Genomic DNA, 17889 nt, shown 5'->3' on the forward strand with positions numbered 1-17889 from the left:
TCCCAGCATCCACACTGAGCACTCTTAGAGATCTTTTTCCTCCAGCAGCTCCGGCTCTCCCTCTGTTTGTAGTAGTCTCCCACGACCCCATGCAGGACAGGGAGAGGGGAGGGACGAACTCCCGTTGATGCTTTATATCTGAACTCACCTTTGACAGCAGTCTTTTTGAACTTCATTCCCTTACCCCTCTTGCCTGTCTGCGAGGACACTTGTATTTTACGTAGTTGCAGGTTTAATCTGTCTCTCCCACAAGACTGCAATGTCTTCATAATAGAAAGAATGACCAAACCCACACTAGAGAGAATGTTTTCTTACCTTACCTTGTGCCAGGCACCACACTAAGCATTTTTTATGCTTTACGTCAGCTAATTCTCGCTTCTCCTGGAGGTGAGAGCCACGATGATCTCAGTCTCACAGAAGAGGAATTGAGCCTGAGAGATATAAACTAAAATCTGCCCCAAATTTTGAAGATTATAGATGACAGGAATAGGTCTGAGTTCAGAGTCTACGCCTTTGTCCACTGGGGAAGGTACAGTTGCAGCCATCGGATTCACAACTCCATCCCTGATCCCCAGCATGGCACCTGCCTTCTAGTAGAAACTCAGTAACTATTTATTGGGTAAATAAATAGATCAAGAGTGTGTAATGCAAGACAGTAAGGGTGATCCCTGGCTGGATTACTTTCTTGTGAACGCAGTGAAGGGAAACAGAGTACGTGACCCATTCATGCCGGAGGTCACTGACATTGATACATACCATGATGTGAAGACTCTCGAACCAGGTGATAGCCCTGTGGCTGTCCCCTGGGCCTAGCTACCCAACTGACAGCCTGTTAGACACACAGAGATATCCCTGGAGTCCAGGGGACAGGGGACCACTGAATTATTTCAGGAGTTTCAGGTTAGCACACTTCGTGTATAACCTGAAAGCAACTTTATCTGTAGGGAAGTGGATGGAGAAAAAGGTAATCCATGAAAGAGATCTGTTTTATTCCATCTAATGTAGAATTTCTACTGATGATGTCAGTCAGTGGTTCTCAACCAGGACGATTCTACCCATTGTGAGATGTTTGGCGATATTCAGGGACATTTTTGGTTGTCATAACTGGGACTTGGGCAGTGCTTCTGGCGTCTGATGAGGTGGGGCCAGGAATGGTGCTGAACATCCTTCAATGCATTGGACAGTAGCCCTCCCCCAAGCAAAAAAGTTCTCCAATCCCTGTTTCTCTGGGGCCAAGATTTGAAGTTCTGCTTTAAACAAGGGCACATACTGATAAATAAGTACTATTTGAGGAAGTGCCTTTCTGATGCCTTTGACTCCTCTTGGCATGTGATGGAGGAAGCGCTGGGAGGCCACTGACGGCCCCCTTCTTCTCCTGGTCCTGTCCTCCACCCTGGAAAACTTTCTCAAGATTTGACCCTTCTGCTTTCCCTCTTCCCCTCTCCATTCTTCACAGTTCTGTTATCACTCCAGGATCAAAAGTCTGAAACATTTGGTGCCCAGATTTGAGAAGAGTGCAACAGATGGGCCTCAAATGGGGGTGTACTTAGCCTTCCTACTGCCAAAGACTCTAATGCAGGATCACCCACTCTGCTTGGAACTCTGGGTGTCGTTACCAGAAAGGAGCAGGCTGACATCAGGGCTGGAGATGCTGTTGGCAGGTGCGATGTGCCTCAATGTGATGTGCCCAGGCTCAGTGTGAAACTTGTCTTCACATCTCTGCACCTGGGGGTTGGGCCCCTTCTTTTGGGACCTGAGCATGTCTGTATTCTGGGGGCATACAGCAGTGCTTCAGATAGTTTGTGGGGAAAAAAAAAAACTAAAGATTATTTACTTCGGGGAAAGGCATACAAAGGATACAAGGCAAGTAGCAGGAGCTGGCAGGAGGCTGATGCCTGTATCTTAAGGCCATTCTAAGAGTGATTCAGCGATTTGGCCAAGCCATTTGCCTGTTCAAAGAGGCATATGAGCTTGAATTCCACAGAAACAATGCCAGAACCCTATTCCCACAGTGCTTATACCTTGGCTCCTGCCCTCTATCTAGATACCTAATATAGAGATACATAATTTAAAAAGCAGAGACACACACATACAAAGTCAGAGAGTCAGATGGAGGTACTCCATCTAATAGTTCATTCTTCTAATGGCTGCAAAGCCAAGGTTGGATCACGCTGAAGCAAGGAGACTGTAACTCAATCTAAATCTCCCCAGTGGGTGGCAGTGACCCAAGTGCCTGAACCACAACCTTCTTTCTCCCAAGGAGCACACTAGCAGGAAGCTGGCATTAGCAGACTTGAACCCAGGCACTCCCATGGGAGATCCAAGTTTCTTGGGTAGCATCTTAACCCCTAAATGAACCCTGCCTGGACCTTCTCTGAATCTCAGAGCCCTGCCTTTGTGCCTCCCGGTTCCCCAAGCCTGGCTGCCCCTCCCAGTGCACCCCATCAGTTCTCTCTTGTCCAGCTGTTGGGAGGCAGCATCTGCTTCCCATGTGCCATCTCTTCTCACCCCACCTGGGCACATTTTCTCAAGACCTCGTTCTGCTCGGCGTGCCTTTCCTTTCCCTCCAGTCCACTGACACCTGTTTCTTGTCTGTTACAAGTGGACTCTTTTTTTTTTTTAAGATTTATTTATTTTTATTGGAAAGGCAGATGTACAGAGAGGAGGAGAGACAGAGAGGGAGATCTTCCGTCCGATGATTCACTCCCCAAGTGGCCACCATGGCCGGTGCTAAGCCAATCCAAAGCCAGGAGCCAGGAACTTCCTTCCAGGTCTCCCACGTGGGTGCAGGGTCCCAAGGCTTTGGGCCGTCCTCGACTGCTTTCCCAGGCCACAAGCAGGGAGCTGGACTGGAAGTGGAGCTGCCGGGATTAGAACCGGCGCCCATATGGGATCCTAGCGCGTTCAAGGCGAAGATCTTAACCGCTACGCTATCACACCGGGCCCCACAAGTGGACTCTTGCTTCTCCAAATTTCTTCGATACTCCACATCCTTCAGTCCTGGAAATTTCTGGCTTTGGCTGGGACAGTGCTACAGCCCAGCACCTGCTGTTCTCCCATTGTTTCTGCTGCTGTGAGTTTGTTTCCTAAACTAGATGACAAATACCTGGAGAGTCAACGAATACTTCTCTCTGTCTCTTGTTCCTTTCTCTTTCCTCTTGCCCTGCCTTCCCATGTTTGAAGTGTCAGGTTTACCATTAGAAACTGATAGGACCTTCTTTCAAGTGGATCGGTCACTTCCAAGGTCCCAGTCTGACAAAGTTGTCAAAGTTGTTTGCTTTTTTTTTTGTCTCCAGCATAGATGACCTTGCCCTTCTCGTCCTTCCTGAATCCAGTAAATGTCACTGTCCTCTTCTTTGCCCCCCCTCCCCGCAAATAATCACCACCTCAGTGCTTTGATTTATATAGAGGGACCAGGGATTAAGAATTAATAGCCCAAGCTGTGACTTCCCACAAGGAAACTTGTGACCAGGGCTCAAAGAGTCACCAGGGTTTAAAGTCTAATTATCTGGTAAGTTTGATGAACGAGTTTCTTGCCAGAGCCAGACCCTGTGCTGTCTGTTCAATATGATGACCACTAGTCACACATGACAATTTAAATTTAGCTTGGTTAAAATAAAATGTTGGTCCCTAAGTTATATTAACTAATTTCAAGCACTCAATGGCTGCATGTGGCTAATGGCTGTGATGGTATATTACACATAAAAACATCACCTTTATCTTGGAATGTTCTATTGGATGATGTTGAGGGTATGCTAGACATTTTTTTTTAAACAAATGTGAAGTATACTGAAAGCATATCCTTAATTATCGTGGTTAAGAGGTTCTTAGCTTGCCTGGTGGAAGGGCCAAGTCTCTGAAGTTCCACTCCTGAGCTAAAAGGAGATGCGTCTCCACTACGCCCAGTCTCTGGCAATGTCTCTGCATACCAAGGTCAGAAGAGCATTGTGGGTAATGAGGTCCCTGGGCATCCCTCGGCACTGAGGCCAAGTGCTGATCCTATGTGAACAGAAGGTTCATCTTGGAATCAGAGGGAGTAGTCAGTCCACTGCTGCAGCAAGGTGCTAGGGGGTGAGGTGTCCTTGAGGGGAGAGGCTCATCCTCAAAGAGAGATCTTGGGTCAGGCCTTGTGACATGGAAGTTTAAGCCTGTGTTTCCATATCGCGATGACTCAGATGGAGTCTTGCCTCTGTTTCTGATCCAGTACTCGGCCAAAATGCACCTGGGAGATAGTGGATGATGGTTCCAGTAGTTTGGCCCCTGCCACCTGCACAGGAGATGCACATGGGGTTCCTGGGTTCTGTTTCCACCTGGCCATGACTGCTGTAGGCATTTGGAGAGTGGATGGAAAATCTCTCTCCATCCTCATGTGTGTGTTTGTGTCACTTTGCCCTTCAAATATATAAAAATAAAAATAGACTTTAGAAGTAATAAATACAGAATTTTCATGTCCAATCTGAAGTTAGACACCAGCATATCAAGGGCATCTAATACAGCTGTTGAACCTGCATTGAGAAGGCCCGAAGGACAGGGAAGAAAAAAGAACAGAAAGGAACTTTTCAAAATGTGAAGGCTGGCAAGGGGATTGAGGATGGGCAAACTTTCACCATTAAGGGTCAGACAGCTGACAGCTCTGTGGGCCTTGTGGTTTCAGCGGCGGCTGCGTGCCTTCCTGTTGCAATGAAAGCAGCTGGAGGCAATGCCTGGACAGACAGCTGTGGATGTGTCCCGGTTCAACAAGGCAGAGACAGGCAACAACTGCATCTCTCTCTGCTCTTGAGCTAGAACGTCCTCAGTGTATAGACCCTGGTGGCAGCATTAGCATCCCTCAGCGCTTGGGAGAAAATATATCATCTCTGACCTCAAGGCTACTGTAACAGGTATATTTGTAGTGAAGTTTGTAAGAGTTTGAAGCTATTCTGGGCACGCCGATCAGAATCAGTAACAATGGGCAAAGACGGCAGGAAGCAGAATTTTGTCTCCTCAATATAAAGATGCTTCTTTAGGTGGTATACTTGGCTTGGCAGTTAAGACGTTGGTAAAGAAGCATCTCCTATTAGCATGCCTGGGCTCAATTTCCAACCCAAATTCCTGTCTCCAGATTCTTGCCAATACAGACGCTTGGAGGACCATTGATAGCTGTGGTAGTTGGGTCCCAGCCATCCATGTGGCTGACTTTAATTGAGTTCCTGGCTCCTGCCTTCTGCCCCATCCAGAAAGATACAAGAGTACTCTGTCTTTCCTCCCTTGCTCTGCCTCGGAAATCTTTGAAAAAAGAAGTTTCTTATTTCAAGTACCCGATTTTGAAACCGAAGGTGGTCTCTCAAACTGCGATATTCAAGCCAGAGCAAGACACCCACTTGTTTAGAATGTAAGGAGGGGCTGGGGCAAGAGGCGCCCAGCATCAGGGCCAAATGCCCCTGCTAGGAGGCAAACTGCCTGGTTTTGAGTCCCGGTTGAGCAAGAGGATTTTTCTGATCTTTACAACTGATTCCTCGTCTGTCAAATTGAGTAATCAAAGACCTCATAGGGTTGTCCCAAGAATTAATTTGCTGGAAGTTCTGGAAGAACACTTACCACACAGTAAGTGCTCAGTGTTAGCGGTTTCGATCGATTGCATAATTCCATAATAGACACTTATACTTTGGTTTGGATCAGGGACCAGCCATTGTGTCTACAGTCTCTTCCTTCCAACTCTGAGATTGGAGGAGGGAGAGGATTTGGAGAAGAGCAATCACAGCCAGTGCCTTTTGGATATTCGGTATGAGCCAGGCATTATGCAAGCATCATTTAACGACTCGCAAATTGCTTTCAGATCCTTGCTGGCATGTAAGAGCAGAGAGTTTATAATCTGTTGCCGCCCAAACACTCTCTGTGCTCCAGCTTCAAAAAGTCAAATCAAGCCCAGAGATGATGTGCATAGTTTTGTCACGGATTTATGCTGTGTTGAGGGCCCAGAACTCCCTAGAGCTACCCAGGAGCTGCCTTTTCTGGCCCCAGCTCATGTCTCAAGATTTCAGCAGAGAGAACATTCTATTGCTGAAAAATAAGAGGCCCGCCGCCCTCCCTCCCCACTCACATTTATGTGGTGACTCTCCAAGGTATAATGCCCTTTCTGCCCTTGTTTTTCTGCTTATCCTGTCCATCTGTGGGGGAGAGGACTCAATTTGAGCAAAGTTCTTGCTTTTAGTTCTTACTCCATCGCTTCATAGCTGTGTGGCCACGGACCAGCCCCCAGACCTCTCTGAGCCTTGTCAGCTGGAGAGGTAATACTGTGTTTTTCCACAGGGTCAAGGTGAGAAGGTATGTGAGAGTGCTTTGTAGACTCTCAAGAGCTGTACAAATGTTGGTTGTCGTGTTGAGGAAACGATAAACTTCTCGAGGGCTTTTCTTTCCCTCCAAGTGCTTGCCTCATTGTAAGAGGTCAATCCACACTTAACAAATATGAGAGGAACAGGTGACAGTCCCTGCCTGCAGCCTGGCAGGAGGGAACTACTTCAGAGTGAGAGGAGGTGTGAATGCCCTGAGGCTGCCCACTCACTGGCCTCACCACATCTCCAGCATTCTCTGGTGAGGCACAAGTCCCCACTGCCAGGAAGGTGTCCACGCACCTTTCTTCCTCAGTCACAGCTTCAGTTTGGTTTTGTGAAAATCAACACAGAATTCTTAACTTTCCGAAGAAACCTTTCACAATCAACACACCCCATGTTTTACGTGTGTGTATGTGTGTCCCTGAAGGTGGGTGAGAGGAAAGCGAAGACTCTCCCTTGTCACCAAGGACCAGCTCCGGCAAAACCTGCAGCTTAGAACTCCTCCCACCCCATGTCCTTCCTCTCCACTCCCACCATATAATTTTTTGGTGCGCTCTGGTTAATTAATTTAAAGTGACGATCGTCTCAGATGAAGCTGCAAATCAGTTTCAAATGGCACAGCCAGGCCACCCACTACTGGAAGATCATATAGCAGTGACAACATTAAAACTTGAACAACACTCAACAAGGGGGAGGCGGGGGAAGCCTGAAACCTCAAGTAAAAACATGGTTCCAGCCCTGCTCCTTGCTGTAGCCCTTAAGAAAGTAGAAACAGATGGACGGTGGCTTTGATAATGAGAGAGGCAATCAAGTTTAGATTAAAAAAAAAAATCCAACCCTACCAAAAAGGGATGGGTTTGACAATAAAATCCCAGACACATAACGTTCCATTTAAGAGGCTATTGACATATTAGCCAAGAACAGAGGGGGTCTGGGAGAGGTCAGCCTTCTCTCCCAGAGCACCCTCCATTGTTGCCTGGCCTCTGAAACCAGAGCACTCAGATGCTTAATTGAAACCACTGCAGTGTCTTTGGATGCTGGTGATGGTCAGATTTCCCCTGGAAATCCCAAAGTGTTCTCAGGAGAATTGTCTGCTGCCTGCTGCCAGACCCTCAAGTGGAGAAAAGACATTTCTGCTTCTCATTTAACGTAATTATTTTCTGAGTAGGGGGTGTGTGTGATTTAGGGGGACAAGATACTAGGAACAAAGAGAGGAGAAGATCAATGTTGAAACCGCAAGACCTGGGTTCAGTCTTCAATTTGGCAACCCACCAGCTGTGTAACTTGGGACAAATCCTGACATTTCTTGGGCCTCCATTTCCTTGTCTGCTGAATGAGGATGAAAAAGCCTATTTCACAGGGAGGGGCTCCATGGGACTCCAATACGATGATGGATGGGAAAGCACTTGCTGAATTCTAATGGCTCATCTCACCTGTGGAGAAAGTTCTAAGTGACTGGGCGGGCCAGTGTTGGAGAAAGTGGTTAGAGAAGAAGTTATTACGAGTCTCTGGATTCCCCCCACTCCTCACCAGCTCTGTCGCCATCCAGCCCTGGACTTTGAAGCCAATTTCTTCTGCAGGCTGACCCTCACTCTTTTTTTGCCTGTCTCACCAGAGCTGCCATTCCCACCATGCCAGTAAGCCAAGGCTACGAGGCAGCGCTAATGAATGGTGCGCAGCTGTGGACTGGCAGCACCCCTACAAAAGACTAAACCTGGGCCACACCTGGCACAGGCTGGCAAGTCCATGGTGGAGTGAGCCAGTGTGTGTGTGAAGGGGCTTGGCCGAGGGAAAGGTAATCCTGCAGGAAAGCAGGGCAATAACATTGATTTCTCCACAGTCTCAGCTGGTTCCTCCAGAGACTGTCAGAAGAGGCGGGCCATGAGCATTGCTGCTCTTCAGTAGACTGTTCGAGGCCCCCAAAAGAAGAGACACTCAAATAGAGCAAAATCCTGGTTGGGCTCAAACAGCATATGCTTGTTTGCCAGTACAATCATTTAGGAAAATATGGAGATTTGGTTCTGATTCAAGCTTCCACTTAGGCCTTTTTCAAAGTCTGTTTTTGATCATGTTTATAAGCATCATGGGGACAAAGCTGGGGTCTCTTATTTACTGAGTATTCCAAGCATCTAACAGGTGTCTGACACCAGGAGATGCACATTAAATCATTAATAGAAAGTGCTGGAATCTCTTTTGTTTTCTCTCTCTCTATCAGTCCAAGATGAGCACTGGGCCCTAGCCACCTCAGTACAAAGGAAGGCTTCGAGCTATGGTTTTGTTGCACATTGTCCAGCCCAGCTGGGGGCTGCAGTCACAGCCGAACTCCCCAGTGGGGGTTGTTGACCCTAGGGTAGGGATGGGGCCAGGGTGCTTGGGGCCAACCCTGCCATCATTCCTTCCAGTCTGGAGGCATTGTCTCATACAAAGTGCTTCTACAGCCGACTGCTGCTCTGCCCAGGGCCGGCTGCTAAGTCAGATAGTCTCCAAATGCAATTCCAGCTCGACCCACCAAATGCTGGCTGTGCCTTCTCCCAAAATGCCAAAGCCCGCTGGCCTCTTTGGCAGACTGACCGTTCCCTCTCAGAGATCCCCAAGGAGGCAAGCAGCATGAAACCAGAAACAGGGCCCTGTTGTTGGAGCTGTGAAGGCATAAACCTCATTCTGGCAGTTTTGTTTGGGCTGTGGCCAGTGCCCCAGCAAGTTGGCAACAAGGACAAATCGTGGTGTGCTTGACCTGATATGGTTCCCTCTTCTCCTTCTCCCTGTTACCCCATAGGTCGTCCTGCCCGTCTCATTGAGAATGTAGACCACAGCAGCAAATAGGCTACAGCTCAATAGGTTAGCTAGAAAGAACTCTTCCATACTCAATAACAATGAGCCCTGGCATAGTGCTTTCCTCTAGCGGGTGCCAACCATGGGAATTATTCATCCATCGGCTATTTCTTTGACTTTCAGGACAACCCAATGTGTGGCACTGAGGTGGTACGAACCTGCCATTGTTAGAAACATTTAAAAATATCCCACCACCCCGATACTCCAGCTTCCCCTTTCTGCCAGTATCTACTGGAACAGCTGCAAAAAATTTCTCCTTCATCTGCTATATTCAATCTTTCACTAAACCCCATCAATTTTGCCTTTGAAATTTCTTTTGTACTGGCCCCTTCTCTCCTTTCCATGACTAATCCTGGGGGGCTTGGCTCTCACCCCTGCACGCCTGAGCTGCCTCAAGAATTTCTTGGCAGACTTCCCTGCCTCTGGCTTCTCTACCTTCAATTTGTTCTGCACAGCCAACTGGGAGTCATCTTCCTCACAAGCTCTGCTTGTAACCTAGGTGGAATCCACTCAAAGCCCTAGACTCCTCCAATGTACTTGGCATCGACCTCACAACTTTTGCAGCTCCCTTTGCCAGTACCTCTCAAAATCAGTGTTGTATTAGTTTCCTGTGGCTGCTGCAGCAAATCAACACAAAGTTGGTGGCTTAAACAGCAGCAACTTACTCTCTTACAATGCTGGGGGCTCGGAATCCAAGCTGACTCGTAGAGGACTGTGACAAGATGTCAGCAGGCTGTGTGTCCTTGGGAAGCCCCTAGGAGAACATGTTCCTGATCTCCGCCACCAGCTTCTAGTGGCTGACTAGAACGCTCTAGTGGAATGTTCCACGTTCTGCTTCTAGGCTGCTGTGTGTGGCACCCTTCTCTCTGCAGTTAAATCTCCTTCTGCTACTTCCTTTCTTTGCAGTCCCACTTGATAATCCAGATTAACCTTCCGACCTCAGAATCCTTATCCTAATCACAGCTGTGAAGTGCCTTTTGCCACATCGAGTCATATTCACAAGTCCCAAGGGTTGAACAGTGAGAATTCTGGGGAGGGTATTAGTTGCTTTTTCACAGGGACCAACTCAATTCCTCTGTTTATATCCTCAGTACTTCACAAATACCTGTTGAGCACCTACTTGTAATAGTCTGTGCTCCTCCTCCCCCTCCCCTCCCCCTCCCCTCCTCCTCCTCCCTCTCCCTCCTCCTCCTCCTCCTCCTCCTCCTCCTCTTCTTCTTCTTCTTCTTCTTCTTCTTCTTCTTCTTCTTCTTCTTCTTCTTCTTCTTCTTCCTCCTCCTCCTCCTCCTCCTCCTCCTCCTCAGGAAAAGCAGTGTTGCAGGGAGAGAGAGTGAGTCACAATAGCCAGGGTTAAACTAGACCAAAACAAGGAGCCAGCAGCTTCGTTCAGGTCTCCCACATGGATGCAGGTTCTCAAGGACTTCTGTCATCCTCTACTGCTTTCCCATGTGCACTAGCAGGGAGCCGAATCAGAAGTGGAGCAGCCATAACCCTTATCGGCACCCGTATAACATGCCACTATTGCAGAAGGTAGATTAACTTGATATGCCGCAACTCCCTACCACCACCATTGGAAACCTATGTACAAGGAAGCTGTGACCTGCTTGGAAAATTGCCCAGTGTAGTTGGTGAAGGCATCCATGGCAGAATTTCCCAAGAGGGGTAGGGAGTCCCTTAAATAGCAAGCTAATGTATTTCTCTCTCTACTAGGTACTATGTGGGGCACCTAGCAAGACTCAGTGAAGCTTTGTTCAACCAATGAACAAGTCTGGCATAGCTTCCTTCCTCAAGCCTCCTAAATATACTTGCTAGCTGCTCAGATATGCCCACCATCCTGCCTTGTTTGTCCCCAGCAGAGTCTTTTGCAGCTCTTTGTTAGTGATTTGTGTTAGCCATTCCAGTCATCCATTGCTTCTGGGGCAGTTCAAGCAAGAACAGCAGCAACCTATAGTCTTCAATGATTCCTTGGCCATATTTTGACAGGGCTTTGCTCACCCACACCAACCACCTCTCACATGACCATGTACTTAGCTATACTTGGCAAAGAGTGCACTCCATTTCCCCAGGCAGTGAGAACAACACTCTTGCTGAGCCTTTTTCTGAAATCTTAACCTTCATAATGTACATGAGGAACAGACCTTATTACAAACTACCCTGCACTATTGATGTGTTGTTTGTTTTTTGCATGAAGAGATTTTTAAATTGGATGCTGATAACAGTCTTTTAAAATAAAAAAATGACACAAATCCTCTTGTACCTTCTGAGGCATCATTTTTAAGACACAGGCCTATGTTTCCTATTTAAAGAGTGCTTTTAAAGAATGATGTGAAAGTAGGGACAAGATGCTTTTGCCCAAGGGCAGACCAGATGTATTGTTTGAAAGTGGATGCTTTAATCCTGTTTTAGAGAAGTATATACAGAACAGTAAACCAGTGATTTGTTTGCGGTTCTTCAAGGGCTTGGTTGGAGACTAATGTCTAGCAAACATCTTTAAGTCAGTGCAGTGGCAGGCATTTGGCATTGTGCTGAGCACAGCTGAGACAACCCAGTTCCACACTGGAGTGCCTGGGTTCAATGCCCAGCTCCAGCATCGAGCTTCCTCTTTATGGGGACCCTGAGAGTCAGTGGTAGCAGCTCAGATGATTGGATTCCTGCCATGAACATAAGAGACCCAGGGTGAATGTTCATCTTCCAGCTTCTGGGACTGTTGTGAGCACTTGAATGTGGACCAGAGGATTGCTGTGTTTTTTTCTCTCTCTCTTTCACCACCCTCCCCTCACACACACCTCTGACACTAGAGATCAGAAACTTGCTGTTGACCCAGCACAACCTCTAAGCCTAAAGCAGTTCTCACAGCCATCAACATTGAAGTCCTAGGGAAACCTGATGCACATCTCTTGCCTTAGTTTCTAGAAAACCATATACAATCCCACAAAAGTTGTGTCCTGCCCACCTCTGACATGCATTGTGGATGAGGGAATTTGAGCAGATGTGTTCTCTAGATACAGAAAAGGCACATCAACTAATTTGTCAAATCCTTCCTCTCAGTTTGGATGCACCTGATTCTTGCAAAATAAATTATTGTTCCCCAAAGTGCCAAATATTCATTTTCTTACTTCTCTCCATGTTCTACTTCCTAGTTGTGGAGGTAAGAATGAGTAGATTTCACAACATTTGCACATGATGGCCAAGAATATCTTACAATAGTAAGTGATCCGTTTTACTCTCAGATTTCTATGTATGTAGTTGAAGACATATGTGTAAAGCACAAGATTGGTTCCTAACACTGGCAAGCAGATGGACATTGAATGCTAAAGCCGGAGGTTGTATTTGCATGAAGTATTTAACCTCTGAAACATTTTTAAAGAACTTAATAGGTTTCATCTTCATCGTTTCATCTTTTGTTATTTAAGTACTTTTGGTCATAGTAATGTTTGTTAATTATGACATACTTTGTCTTTCAGAGTTTATGGCAATTTTGGATATTTAAAAAAGAGAGAGAGAGAGCATAATGGGCCAGTATTGGGGCATAGTAGGTTAAGGTGTGCCCTGCAACAGCTACATTCCGTTCAGCTGCTGGTTGGAATTCCAGCTGCCCTGCTTCCAATGCAACTCCCTGTGAATGCGTTTGGGAAGACAGCTCCTCGCGTTTCCTCTGGCGTGGATGTGTGTGCGTGTCCACCCTCTTCTTGATGAACTTGAGCGCCCGTTTGTCCTTGGAGACCTTGAGCAACTCCATGGCGCGGCGCTCCTAGGGGGCGAAGCCGCACACCTCCCGGATCATGTCCCGCACGAATTCGGTGTGTTTGGTCAGCCGCCCGCGGCGCCGGCTGTGCCTCGGTTTGCTCACGTTCTTCGTCACCTTGTGGCCTTTATTGAGGCCGACGGCCATGGGGTAACGCACAGCCATGGCTGCCGCTCGCCACCGGAACCCGAGGAGGAAGACTTTTTTTTTTTTTAAGTTTCCAACTTTTATTTATAAAAAGGGAAATAATAGAACTAGCTCAGGGGAGCGGAGTGGGGGTCGGGGGCGGGAATGATATGTAAAAATTCTCAGCCCACTTCATGGTAAACATGAACTGATGATGTTTGGAAAGGGGCCATGTGACGAGGTCATGGGGTTTTGTTAGCAGCGTTGGGAAATGAGTGATTTCCCGGGTATGTGCGCCTGCCTCCAGTTCATCTCATGCTGAGGGACTGGGGATAGGAGACATGGTGCACCCGTGGCATTAACATAGGAGATTTAGAAGAAGCTCCTGCCTTCTGGCTTCAGCCTGGTCCAGTCCCAGCTTTTATGACCATTTGGGGAGTTAACCAGTAGATGAAAGAGCTGTCTCTTCCTCTTTCCCTCTGTATCTCTGCCTTTTGAATAATAACTAAAAGTAAGTTTTAAAAATATTTTCTCAAAAAACTTGCTGAAATGATATCTGAAAAAAATATTCAATTGTATGTATATGTTAAAGTATCTTAAAAATGAAAGCGCATTCAGTGTATTCGCTTTGCATAGTCCTTAAAATTTCTTACTTAAAAAATTCTTAGATAATTATTGTCAAAAGGACACATTTTATAAAGATTAATTGATTTGGAGATTTTCCCAAAATGAAGGCATAAAAACCTATGAAATAACTACAGGACAATACATGAACTGTGCCTTTATTACTTATACAAATGCCAACAGCTCAATGCTAATCCATCCAGACAAGCATACTAAGAAGTAAATTCATCTTTGATGTTAAGGCTCCCAGTTGTATCAAAACTGCAGCTTTATTCGCATATCTAGATTGTTCTGAAGGTATTTTCATCAGGATGGAATCAGCTCTGGAGATGGTAACTTAAGTTGTACCTTTCACACACATGGACACAACACTGTGCCCTGCTCTAACTGCTGATGCTAAGGGCAGACATGCTTTCTCCCTTCATGCAGAACCATAGAAGGATGCAATCTGCCGTGTTGGTAAAACCTTGGAGCAACATTCTGGGCAGCCGTGTACACCAGGCCGGCTGACGCATTGTGTCCCTGGAGGGAAGGCTGCACCACAGTCAATGTAGAGAAAAGCCCTGGGAGTCTCCCAGGGGCCTCAATGGGAGGCCCAGGACAGCTTCCTCACACCTACCCTGAGTTCTACAGCCACGTTCATAGCTGTGGATTCTGGGGCATGCACTTGGTCATGGGGAATGGCTAAGGAGGTAGAACAAAGTCACTTAGCCTCTTTGATCTTGTTTGCATGACTGTAAAATGGAAATACAGCTTCTCACTTGCCAGGGCTGTTGTGAAAACTGGGATATGCAGTGAAAGCATGCAGCACCATTCCTGGGATGTGGCTTAACACTGAGCAGTGAAAGAGGAAAACATCAGATGAAGGCTAGAGCCTTATAGGTGATCACAAAAAGCCAGGGGTCCCTGAAGCCAACTTGCTCTACAACCCATGCCCAGGGTAGGTGGCACAAGGGCCTCTAAACTGCAAACTCGAGGGTTCAAATGCCAGCTCCCACACTGCAGGATCTGACTCTGAGGATTTACAGCCAGGCTGGGTGCACACTGGAGGGCTCCTCACCTGTAAGTTATTCTACCAGTAATTAGATTTCTTTCCATTGTGGGGAGCCAGCACATGTAAATCCACAGCAACCTGTGCCGGATGATATAAGCAGCACCTGAGCCGCCAAGCTGCCTAAAATGCATCTTCCAGGAAAATGATTTCTCTGGGCACATAAGTTACTGCAGTCCCAGGATAACCATAGCTCAGGCTCTGACCATTCCCGTAATGCTGTGTTCAAGTGATGTAGTGTTCACAGCTCCCTCGGCAGTCCGCTTGCCTTCCAGACCCTGCAGTCTGAGTCAGGAGCCTCATGAACACCTGCTATTGCTGGAGACGATAAACAACAGGGCAGGAGGGGAATGTGTTCCCTCTCAGCCTGCCTGCCTTCCTGGGCTGCACCAACCTGGGCTCAGAGATTCTGAGTCTTACAGGTGAGCCATTCCAAGGCCAAAACCACTTGAAATTGGGACTCAGACTATTATCTGTGTGCAAAAGGATGAAATTATGCACCTACCTCAAACCATGCACAATAACAAATGCCACATGCCTTTGAAATCTGAGCATCAAGCATAAAAACAGCAATTAAAAGATTGTATTTATCTGCTCAGCTATTGATACATTTTGTCTGTCTAATACTGGGTGGAGAAAACCCTAAGTCTAGCACTAATTGCAGAAGCAACAAAAGATGTTTGGCAAATTTGATCCTCTAAAAATTTTTAAGAAGCAAAACTGCATTGTCCAAGGCAGTAGAAATAAACCAAAACAAGTAAAAGCCTGGGAGACAAGGCTTGTGATACATTCTATCAGGAAAACGGAGACTCTCATAATGTAATATGTGATCCTATAAACTAATCAGAAGCAGCACCAATGGGAAGATGGGCAACACACACCTACATGCACACACACCCCTAAAAAAACCCTACATGCATATGTATGTATGTATATACAAGCGTATATACATACACAGATGACTCCACAGGAAAAGAAGATACTCAGCTTCACTGACAACTCTAGGAGTAAATGAAAACAACAATAGAGCCTTGTTTTTAATTTTCTATCATTATTATTGCAATAATAAAAGGTATAACCCCCAGACCTGATAAAAGCAAAGAAAGGAGTGACAGGAGGCATGCGCACCATCACCACTTTTTTGTGGAGGTGATTCGGTGATGGACAGAACTTTCTAGGTGCTTATTGGATAATCCAGTGATCACTCCTCTAGGAATTTATCCACTCAAACTCAAAGCCTGAATGTGCACAAGAGCATTCACTGTGTCACTGCTTGTAAGAGCAAAACCATGGACACATTTAAATTCCTATCCAAAATCATGGGCTAGGGAAATTCAGGTGTATTTGTGTAATGGAATTGTACTCAACTGTCAGGCACGAGAAAGATCTGCATCATCAGAGATAACGTTTTTGAGCAGTCGTTGCATGCTCAGGTGCCACTCTGAGTGCTTTATAAATGTGAGCTCCTTGAACCTCCTCCACAGTGTTGCAGAAGTAGGTCATCCTCATCTGCCTGTTTCAGGAGAGGGACAGAGGCGGTCAATCTGTATAAGGTCACACAGCTGTGAGAAAGCACAGACCTGCAACCAGGCACTTAAGTTTCCAAGGTGCTGGCTTGGAATGGGACTGAAAATGATACTTAAATAGTAAGCGATTAAATACCAAGTTGTCCAAAAATCCAGCATGTCTAAAATATTTGTGGCTTACATGTATAATACATATTCGGTATATACATACATTATGAGTTAATTTGGTGGCAATGATCAAATGGCCAGCAGGAGTAGGTTTAGCTCTCTCTTTTCTTCCAAAAGCATTTAAAAATAAAATTGACGGCCAAGTCTTTGTATTTTTTATTTTTTATTGCCATTGTCCACTTGACTTGAAATAAATAAAAATGGTCTCATCTGTAATAAAAATACATCCTTGAAAAATAACATTCAGTTCATGCCAGTAACAGAAATCCCAGGTTAGTAACATAGCTAGGTCACTATCTCACAGTAAATACATTATTTTAAATAAAGGCTTTGTAAATGGTTTTAAAAAGTAATACAAATTGAGCACACCTAATGTGAAAATCAAAATCCAAAGTCCTCCAAAATCTAACATTTTGAGCACTCAGGACACCGGAGGTGATGTGGTTAGATGATTCCATATCCAGATTTTTAAAAATATTGTATAAAATTAGTTCAGTCTATGTGTAAAAATTCTATATGAAACACAAATGAACTTTATCTTTAGACTTGGGTCTCAGCCCCAATATAGCTCATGTTTTGACAAATATGCCCCAGCCCCGCAAAAAGCACAAAACCCAAAACCCTTCTTGTCCAACCACTTCATACAGGAACGTGCCACCTGTTTACTGTTCTAGAACATGCAGAGCTGCAGGGTGATAGAACAAACCACTCATCTTGCCCAGACTGCAAGCTGGTGCCTCCTGTGCCAGTCACACTGCACTGATTCCCTTGGTTTTCTTGCCAGTTTCCATGACCTTTTATTCCAACCATTACTTCTCAGAGAGCAATTCTGTCAGGAAAAAGAGTTTCATACTGTTGACTGCTTTGACCATGTGACATCAACGGTGCAAATTCACAAGATCCATACCACTTTGGGTCAGAAGATTTCTGGGTATGAAGGGACCTGTAGAGTGCCAAGCGCAAGCTACCAGGACTGCAGAGTAGTTTTGCACTACCCAAATTCAAAGGCAGGTGCTGAGGCTGCCAGGCCATGAGAGGTCTAATGAGCTGCTGTGCAGAACAACTTCGATGAGCCTGGACCATGAGTTCCCAGCCAGGGTGACTTTGCTCCCCCTTGACAATAATTGCACATGCTTTTGGTTGTTGCAGCTGGGAAGGGGTAATTCTGGCAGGTTATAAGCCAGAGGACAGCCCACAACACATTGTTCAGCCCCAGATCTCAATGATGCTGAGAATGGCAAGACTACCCTGATTAGAGCTTGCATTAGGTAAAGTGGGGGTTTTCAGATCCCACAACCGAAAGCTCCTCTGCCTGTGTGTTCAGTTCTAGAAGAGAGATTTCTCCAAGGCCAAATGAGAAGGGCCAGTCCCATTCTCCCTGAGGGACCCGGAAGGAATTAAGTCATAATAATGATTGATGTTGAATCGATGCTCCACAGTAACCCAGCGCTTCCTCTTGTGCTTGGCGTCATAACAGATTGGGGTCCTCAGGAGTTCTACTGATTG

At 46.2% G+C, this 17889-nt stretch overlaps 1 pseudogene; it reads right to left on the minus strand.

Moving 5' to 3' along the window:
* Positions 1-9661: 9661 nt before the first annotated feature.
* Positions 9662-13082, minus strand: LOC131480439 (large ribosomal subunit protein eL36-like; annotated as a pseudogene).
* Positions 13083-17889: the final 4807 nt, after the last annotated feature.

This window comes from Ochotona princeps, chromosome 6, assembly GCF_030435755.1.
Source record: "Ochotona princeps isolate mOchPri1 chromosome 6, mOchPri1.hap1, whole genome shotgun sequence".
NCBI lineage: Eukaryota > Metazoa > Chordata > Mammalia > Lagomorpha > Ochotonidae > Ochotona > Ochotona princeps.